At 40.0% G+C, this 9,736-nt stretch overlaps 1 pseudogene; it reads left to right on the forward strand.

Annotated features, from left to right (window-relative positions):
• Nucleotides 1–9,306: 9,306 nt before the first annotated feature.
• Nucleotides 9,307–9,400, forward strand: LOC130037181 (uncharacterized; annotated as a pseudogene).
• Nucleotides 9,401–9,736: the final 336 nt, after the last annotated feature.

Here is a 9,736-nt window from a genome sequence, read left to right on the forward strand (position 1 = left end):
TGGGTTTCAATTATACAATGATAAAATACCCATCCCTCCCCCAGTGCCCATTTCCCACCACCAATGGGTCCCAGTATCGCTCCAATCCCCCATCCCCTCCTCCCACCCTGACTCTGTGGCAGGGCATTCCCCTTGGTTCTCTCTCTCCTTTTTAGGCATTGTGGTTTGCAAAAGAGGCATTGAGTGACAATCATGTTTGGTCTAATAGTCTATGTTCAGCATGCTCTCCCATCCTGGGAGGATCCTCCCAACACCCTTTATTTGGTGCTCCGTTCTCTATCTGAGCTGCCTTTTCTGCTAGCGAGTGTGGTTGGTCTCCAAGCTATGAAGAAAAATTCCTGACACTAACCTCGGCCACTCTTGGAGTTGGTCTCCTATTTTGTTATTTTATGTTCTCCTGGTGAATGCAATCTTGCCCTGTCTGTTCCTCTCTTTCTGACTCGTTTCGCTTAACATGATACTCTCCATGTAGTACCACTTTTATGTAAATTTCATGACTTCATCTTTTCTAACCCCTACATAGTACTCCATTGTGGCAATGTACCAATGTTTCTTTAACCAGTCTTCATTTATGGGGCACTCATGTTTTTCCCAGATTCTGGCTATCGTAAAGAGTGTGTGCAGCTCACTCTTATGGCTGGGGACACAACAGGGGTTTTGCTTCTGACTGCTTTAATATGGGAATTTTTGAAATTTTGAAATTGCCCTCTCTGAAAGTTTTGTTGCTCAAGCAGTGAGGTTTCTGTCAGAATGCCTGTTTCGTCAGAAATCTCTATAATTTTTCATTTGAAATCTTATTTTTTTCCTTAAAATTTTTAAATTAAATGCACAATTACACAGATACACAGCTACAAAGTTGTGATTGAGTTTCCATCATAGTGTTCCAACACCCATTCCTTCATGACAGTGTACATTTCCAACCACTAATGTCCCCATTTTCCCTCCTGCCACCCACCCCCAGCCAGCCTCTGTTATCGATGGCAGACTCTTTTCTTCTCTCTTTGACTCTGTCTATCTCTCTCTCTCTCTGTCTGTCTCTGTGTCTGTATGCCTCGCTGTCTGTCTCTTTCTCCTGTTCCCCCCATTCTTTCCTTTTGCACATTATGGTTTGCAATACAGGTACTGAAAGATTATCATGCTTATCCTTTTCCTCCTTTCAGCACTCAGTTCTTTATGTGACCTTCATTTTAAATCCCAAGCCATTTTCAGATTGGTAAGAAACCCTAAATCAATTTCTGAAATAAAAATGCACCAAACCCATCCAAGAGACCCTGCTGCTGAGCTGCTCTTCCTGCCTGAAGACGTCTCTCTGGCTTCTTGAAAGAACAGCATGTATCCTGGGAGGATCCTCCCAACACCCATTATTTGGTGGTCCCGTTTCTATCAAAAAATAATAAAAAATAAAAAAATACAAGAACAATCCGTTTTGATTCACTTGAAATATGGAAATTCTGAATTTCCTGAGTAAGAGATTTTCCCTGGCTTAACTGAGAGGATTAAAAAGTAAATTGCATAAAATAGCTTTGTAATAGCCCATCTTATGTTGATTCAATTAAAAAATAAATGAATAAAATATAAATTACTCATAAAGATTAAAATTGCCACACCAAATACATGCACCTTGATTTGATACAGATAACTCACATTTGAATATAGAGAGAGAAGGACTAAAACAAAGTGAAAAAAGCAAATGACTCCTTAGGAGGTCATATATATAGTAATTAATGTGGGAGGAGCTAGTGCTGGAACATACGAAAAGGTATTTATGATTCAAGGATTCACACCCAGAGATGATATTGCAAAATTATGAAAATATATATAACTATTTCACAATACCCACAACCATGTATGGTGAGACTCTAAATTAGATATCAATTATTTATTCACACAGATGTATTCATATGCCTATCATATGCACTAGTGAGATCAACGGAAATAATTCTTAGCACTGACATCCTTGGACACTTAAGTAGTAATCACGATTTTATGATTAAGTTTTTATGATTTCATTGGCAATGTTTGATTCCTTAACCAAACTTGAATGTCTTTAAAAGACCAAATACAGGAATATTAATTAATTTTTAATTTAATATAAAATATGCTGAATTTACATGTTAAACAGAGATGGATGTCTTTTTCAATAGTCTCTTTTGGACACTTTCTTTTACTTGTTTTATTAAGAACTGAATGTGGTACCCTATAATCACTAATTCCATCCCTAGTGCTCGATATTCTACTTCTACTAATCAAAACAAACTTCATTTTAGACCTAGTTTTCAGTAATCTCAACTAAATATTATAGTAAATAGTAAGTCTGATCAAATAATTCTGTTATACAGCAGGTGTTTAAGATGCTTACACAAGTGACAAGAATATTGAGAAAGAAATGAACACTCCAAATTGTCATTGAATTATGCAAAGAATACATGTTGTAATTGACCATATAAAAGAAAGAAAATTAAAGTAAATTCCTTGGTAAGTTCTGGTAGTCTTGGAACCATGTTGCCCATGTGGTAATCAGCTAATTAAGTCTTCCTTAATTTGGATGTTCCTTGTTCACATCCCTGATATCACTATTTTCCTCTCAGATCCCATTCCCAGTAAATCATGTGCTCACCAGATCTTGTTGTTTCAAGCTTTGTTTTCAGAGGAACCCAAATGTCAAGTCCTTCCTTTTGCACTTATTGTCTCTTTTCCCATAATTTCAGACTTTTCTCCCAGCTCTTTTTCCACATTGTATACAACTTTCCTTCAAGGGAGTTGAAGCTTGTTAATTTTGAGAGTTTACTGGGATCATTTTCCTTTAGCCATACATGAAAGGTAGCAAAACACTTTTCAAATTTTTCTGTTCCCAGCCAGTCAACTACCCTTTCCTGGGAAAATTTGTTAGCAGTTTATTCTCAAGTGTGTCAGAAACTGTATTCGTTTTCCTCCATTTCCACAAAATTAGTTACTGGTACCAAGCAGACTTAATTAAATATATGTTCCTGTTAACCCACTTGCATTTGGGATCCATGTGAACACCTTTCACATGGCTTTTATGAAAGGTGGTCATCCAGTTTGCTTTTCTGGTGGCATTCTGTTTCTCATTATTCCTCTCCACAGCTAAGTAACGTGAAAATATCAACCTTAGTAAATGGTATGATTGAAAGCTCCAGAAGGAATGCCAGCCCTTTCAGCTATCTCGGTCTTATATGTAACCTGTTCTTTGGAACCTATCTTGTTTTCATATTTTTGTTTTCCTTAACATTTCTGAAAAACATATTAATGTAATTAAAACACATCTACCAACTCTCCTATGATGATCACCAGCTGTCCAGTTCCCTATCTTTCCCGGTTTCCTTGCCATCCATCCATCACCCCATTAACTCTCCCAGGACCATCTCTTTCCAACACCACCTTCCAGGCTCAAGGTTAAGCGGTACCAACCGCTTTGGTCGTGGTGACCTAGTGCGCATGTCTTAGTCCAGTACATCCCCCAAGGCAGCCCCAATGACACTGATAACGTTGGTTCTTGTGTGAGCTGCAGTTAACAGCGATGTTTAGAGAAGGCTACAGGCACCAGGAACCATGGAAGACCACAGAGCAGCCCCTCAAGGTAATATAATTTGAGCTCCCCCTGCCAGAAATGTCCAGATGCCATTGCCTGAAAGCAGGCTTTCCCACAGCGGGGAGTTTACAAATGCAAAGACTTACAGAGGCAATGGACCTCATTGTTGAAACTAGCTAGCAAAGGGTCACCGTGATAGCGACTCTGAATATTGTTGGGAATAAGGGAAATGGTGCAGCTAGGGGTGTTGAACAGAGGGCCAGAGGACATGGTGACTTATCTTTGCATCTCCCAGGAGCTCATCTTCAGGCTTCATGCTGCAACAGTTCTCTTGGCTTGGTCCCTGTTAAGAGTCATCCTTGAATGACTCTGAGGCCGTTGACCACTCATCTGGAAGGTTCATTCCCCAGTCTATGTGGTCGCATCCCCCAGCCATCATTTATGATTAGACCACCCGAAACTTTTAGAGATGTGTCTCAAATTTCGTTATTTTCCAAAAGTGGCCATGAGGCGTAAACACAGACTCCATGAAAGAATTTTAACTTTATTTCCGGTCACCTTTGACTCATCTTCCTTCTTTAGCCTATTCCGAATTTTTTCTTTTAATCCTAATCCCCAGACTGTGCCATTTCTCCCATTTTTTTTTTTGGAGGACACCAGGGATGGGGCATACTTGACTGTGCTCTGGTCTTCCTCCTGGCTCTGCGCTCAAGTTTCACATCTGGTGGTTATCTGAGGACCATAAAGGATTGCAAGAATTGAACTGGGTCCTTCTTGCTTGCAGAGAAAATGCCCTGTCAGCAAAACTGTTCCTCTGATTTTACCCCACTATTCATCAGGCCCATGCAATTTCTCCTCTTATGGGTTTATAACCCTGTACCAAGTTTATCTTTCTTAGATTCTTGTGTATTCCCCCTTTGTCCTCTCTATAACTCTATAACTTCCCCTGAGCTGCCTCAGGTGTCCCCTTCTGGAGGGTGTCCAATTCTGCAGGAAAACCCGGGGAGCTGCGGGTGAGGAGTGGTGAACCTGGCTTGTGCTCCCCCTACCCAGCTGGAGGGGAGGCGCTGATTAGGTGATGGACAGTCCCAAGGAGCTGCTGCAGGTGTTCCCCGAAGGTGTCCCCCTGTGGAGGGTGTCGAGTTCAGTGGAAAAAGGCACGGGGCTCTTGTTTTATTTATACTTTATGTTCCAATCTTAATGGTATCACCAGCCACTCAGTCAACCTAGCTAAACCCTAAAGTCTCTATCACTTTCTCCTGCACGAGTCTCTGCTTTCTGACAAAAGGGAGGACCTCAGAATGCTGACATAAATCTAATACCCAGGGCCGCAAGAGATAGTGTAGTGCTTATGGAACTTGTCTCACATGCACTCAATTTGACTCCCAGCGCCACATGATTGCCAGAGTATCAAAGGCTGCATAGCCTCAGAGGACCCCAAGCACCATGGCCACGTTTTCTGAAAATTGTCTGTAGTGCCCCCACACCTCCTGAGCATTGCTTTACAGACTCTCTCAGAAACCAAAAAATATGTAATGCCCCAGAAACATGTACTTGTCTTAAAAAGGGAGCCTCAGTTGAGGTGAGGTTCACAAGAAAATATTGCATGAAAACATAAATCAAAGAGCAGGGGAGACAGTGTAAATCATGTGAGTACAGATCATATATTTGGTGAAATGTGTTAAGATTCAGATGCCCTAGTCTTCGAACCAGGGATATTCCTTCAAAAATGCCCCAATATACTGGAAAGGTTCTAGAACATTAGATGACTGAAACTCAATTATGAGCAACTTTGTAACTGTGTATCTCTTAGTGATTCTAATCTTTAAAGTAAATTTTAAATATACCCATCAAAGTACCCTTTTTACCACTAAATGTGAAAGATACTTTCTAATACTTATCCTCACCAGAAGCTCAACAGAGTGTGACACTTGCCAGGAAATGTCCTCCCTTGCATTTTTCTCATGATACTTTTAGTACTTCACTCTTCTGTTTCTTCCCTTTTCTCATGCCAAAGATTCGCATCTCCCTTGCAAGCTCCTGAAACATTATCCATTCAACATTGATGCACTTTGCCACTGTTCCTCTTGGCGTCTTGTCCACGAACTGATTCTAAAACATAACATAGCTGCAATTACAGTATTCATGCCAAAGACAGTCATTGATATATCTTTGGGTTTAGCTTTCTACAAGCTATTGGCACAGAGGTGAGTAACATTTTTTTCCTACAGAGAACACACAAATAGTTATGCTGGGTTTTAAAGTTACATCAGTATTTTTAATGTTTTATTGAATATCTGTGATATAGACCATTACAAATCTATTCATAATTTGCTTCCAGTCATACAACGATCCAACTTCCATCCTTCCTCTAGTGTACATTTCCCAAAACCAATATTCCTGGTTCCCTAAAACCATCCCCCAACAAACTACCCCCACCCCCAGCCTGTCTCTATGGCAGGATCTTTAATTCTTTCTCTTTGTCTCCTTTTTATTTTGTGCATTAAGGGTCTCATAAAGGTACTAAGAGGTCATCATGTTTGTTCAAGGAATTTAGCATTTTTATCAGGAAGGTAAGCCTGGAGTAGCTTTGAGGTATGGAAATGACTGCTGAGGCTTCCATAAGTACAGGGCAGTGGGTGTGGGATGCCCATCCTGCCCAGAGAAAGCCTGGAGATTTCAGTCAAAAAACACACATATCCGAATTTTCAGCTGTTATGTTTCAGTGAGAGCCATCCTGAGACGGTGGAAACCAGAGGAGGGCATGGTGGCGATTTTGTATTGTGGGAGAAAGTGGCTGCACTGGGTTCTGGTTGGGTGGGCACCAAACTAACCTGCTTCCCTCCAATTTACCCTAGTGTCTTCAGCCTTTTGCAGTTACAAGGTTAACTGTGGCTGTTGATATCTTCGAGATTTGTCTATCGGTCTCTGAAACAAGACCAATCCATTAGCTTGTATAGCTGAGCCAGGGGTGGGTTTGTGAACATGGCTCCCACATATCTTTCGGGAGTTTAATTTCTCGGGAAACGTAGTCCTGAGTTGTTGGGAGCCAGCCAGAGGCACAGTGGCGATTTGAGGTTATCAGGAAGCATGAAGACACCATCAGACTGTTGATGCACTCACCTGAGGGTACAGGTTGACTTCCTGCAGGCACTGCACCACCAGACTAACAAATATTCTTTGAATGAATGAACGAATAATCAACTTTTTCAAAATGTGTCTCTTTATTACATTTTAGAAGGGTAACTTCTAACAGGAAAACAATCTTCATGGTATAATCAAGACCTACGATTTATTTTTAATATATTTAATAAAAGCTACACATTTTGGAAATTTATACAAAGAAATTCTTTTAAATTATCTGTCTTCATAATTTACTTGTAAATTACTAAGATATCACTGTTTCTTCCACCGTTCTTAGCATAGAAATTTACAGACAGAATGTGCTAAGTAAAAATTCATTTTGGCTCTTCTGTTCAATGTAGTACTGGAAGTACTTGGAAGAGAAAATAGATAAGAAAAAGATATTAAGGGTTTTTCATGTATGAAAGGTAGAAATAATCTCTCACTATTCACAGAAGATATCATACAATATTTAGAGAATACTAAAATCTCTACGAAAAAACTCCTAGAGGCAATAGACTTTTATAGTAAAATTGCAGGCTATAAACTCAATACCGAAAAGTCTATGGATTTTTTATATGCAAATAATGAGAGAGAAGAAAGTGACATGAAAAAGCAATTCCATTCATAATCGTGCCTCAGAAAATCAAGAACCTTGGAATCAGCTTAACTAAGGAGGTAAAGGACCTATACAATAGGAAATTAAAAAGGACACGAGGAAATGGAAACATATATACTGCTTATGGAATGGGAGAATTGACATTGTCAAAATGGCAATTCTCCAAGAAGCATTGTAAAAATTCAACTTGATCCCTATAAAGATACCCATGACATTCTTCAAAGAAATTGATCAAGCACTCCTGAAATTCACATGGAACAACAAACGCACACGAATAGCTAAAGCAATTCTTGGGGAAAAGACGATGGAGGCATCACCTTCCCCAACCTCAAACTCTACTACAAACGATAATAATGAGAACAGCATGGGACTAAAACAAAGACTCAGCTGCAGACCAATGGAAAAGGATTGAATATACTGACACACACCCTCAAATATATAATCATCTAATCTTTGATAAGGGAGCAAGAAATGTGAAGTGGTTCAAGAGAGTCCTTCTAAACAAACGGTGCAGAAAAAACTGTACAGCTGCATGCAAAAAAAAAAAAATAGCTCAGACCTCTACCTAACACCATGCACAAAAGTCAGATAAAAATGGGTCAAAGGCCTCAACATCAGACCAGAATCCCTCAGGTTCATTGATGACAAGGTCGGCAAATCCCTCCACGACATTGAAGCTAAAGGTATCTTCAAATATAACACGCCACTTGCCAAGCAACTGGAAACAGAGATAAACAAAGGGAACTATCTTAAATTAAGCAGCTTCTGTACCTCAAAAGAAACTGACCAGAAACAAAGACTCCACCATGCGGGCAAGATACTCGCAGAAGCCTACCAGGTTCTCTGAGAGTGAGAACTGGACAATCAGAGTTGCTGTCTTCTAAATAAGATCCAGTCTCTGGATGTTGGCTATTGATGGCATTACATGGATCCAGGGGTAGTTCGTGGTTGTAACACTTAATTACTAGAAGATGGGGGATCTGGAAGGAGGGGGCACAGTCTTGATCTGAGCAGCCATGGAGATCTCATACCCTGGTCCCGCACATTTGGGTTCCTCTTCCAGTTCCTTCATGCATGAGGCTCCTTCAAGCTTGGGAAGAGTGGTCTCTAAGCGTACCTATGGCTGGTTGCAGAGGTCTTCAGCTGCCGGGGCTATGCTCAGGGCGGTGAGGGAATCTCACCCCGCCATCTCCAAGGGGCCCCAGTGAGGAAAGCCAGGTGCGAGGTCAGGAGACTGTTGTTTTAGACATATTTGGAATTAATTTTAGATCAAAAAGTATGCATCATTGAAAATACTTATGTGCTTAGTAATAAATTACTACAAACTTGTTCAATCACGTCAGAGAGCCCACTCTGCTCAGAGAACTAGATTTTTAATTACAGATCCGTTTTTCCCATGTGTCATGACTGAGAATCACTATCAGTAGATATGAAACTCACTATACACAAAGATGCACACAGGTTACTATGAGTCATCTATGTTGTTAATATCAGTTGGCCATTAAACTTCACTGAGACCCTTTGTTCTGTCCTTTATAGGAGCCACATGAGTCTCACCTTCCGTTCACGTTGAACTTGTAATAAGGTGGAATGAAATCATCAATATGCTTCTCACCTCATCCTTCAGGAGAAAAATCCTACATACATTCAAGGTGGTCAAAGTGCAGACAACACCATCCGCCTTTTCCTGGAGATGTACACGGGACTGAGGCGAGAACAGCAAAAGGCTCTAGTTTAATGGTCTTAATTAAGGTTTCAGGGAACGACATTAAACAAACTCATATCCCATCTTCCAAAAGAATTATTCTGTAAAACTGATGCCTAGGGTATGGTAAAAGATAATATGGTAAAAACCATATTTTTCTTTCTGGGACATTAAATTTCTAAATCTATTTATTTATGCTGCTTTGAAATACATTCCTTGATTAGGAATCATTGTCTGCCATAGGAGTGAGGAAGGACAACACTCAAAGTAATAAGAAGAGAAAAATATGGAAAAATTAACTCCTACTAAGTTTAACACATATACTAAAATTGAAATGGTAAAATGATGAGCATGGTCCTTGCACAGAAATGATATGCAAACTTGTAAAGCATTCCATATTTTTGTTGCAAGAAGAATGAACAGGTCTACTTTAAGCTAAGACAATCCCCACAAGTACAAAAATTATACATAAAGAGAGCACAAATCCCCATCACAAAAATCTCTCTCAATGTCAATGGACTAAATGTGCCAATTCAGAGGCACAGAATGGGAAGATGAATTAGAAAACTGAAACCAACATTCATTCTGCTGCCTGCAGGAAACACATCTGAACAATCAAATCACCCATGGGCTAAAAGTAAAAGTCTGGGAAACAAGTTTTCAAGAAAATATCACCTCCACAAAGCTGGAGTGGCCATACTAGTATCAGACCACATGGACTTCAGGCTAAAGGTTATCA

The sequence above is a fragment of the Sorex fumeus genome, unplaced genomic scaffold (genome assembly GCF_029834395.1).
Source record: "Sorex fumeus unplaced genomic scaffold, SorFum_2.1 ptg000070l, whole genome shotgun sequence".
Lineage (NCBI taxonomy): Eukaryota > Metazoa > Chordata > Mammalia > Eulipotyphla > Soricidae > Sorex > Sorex fumeus.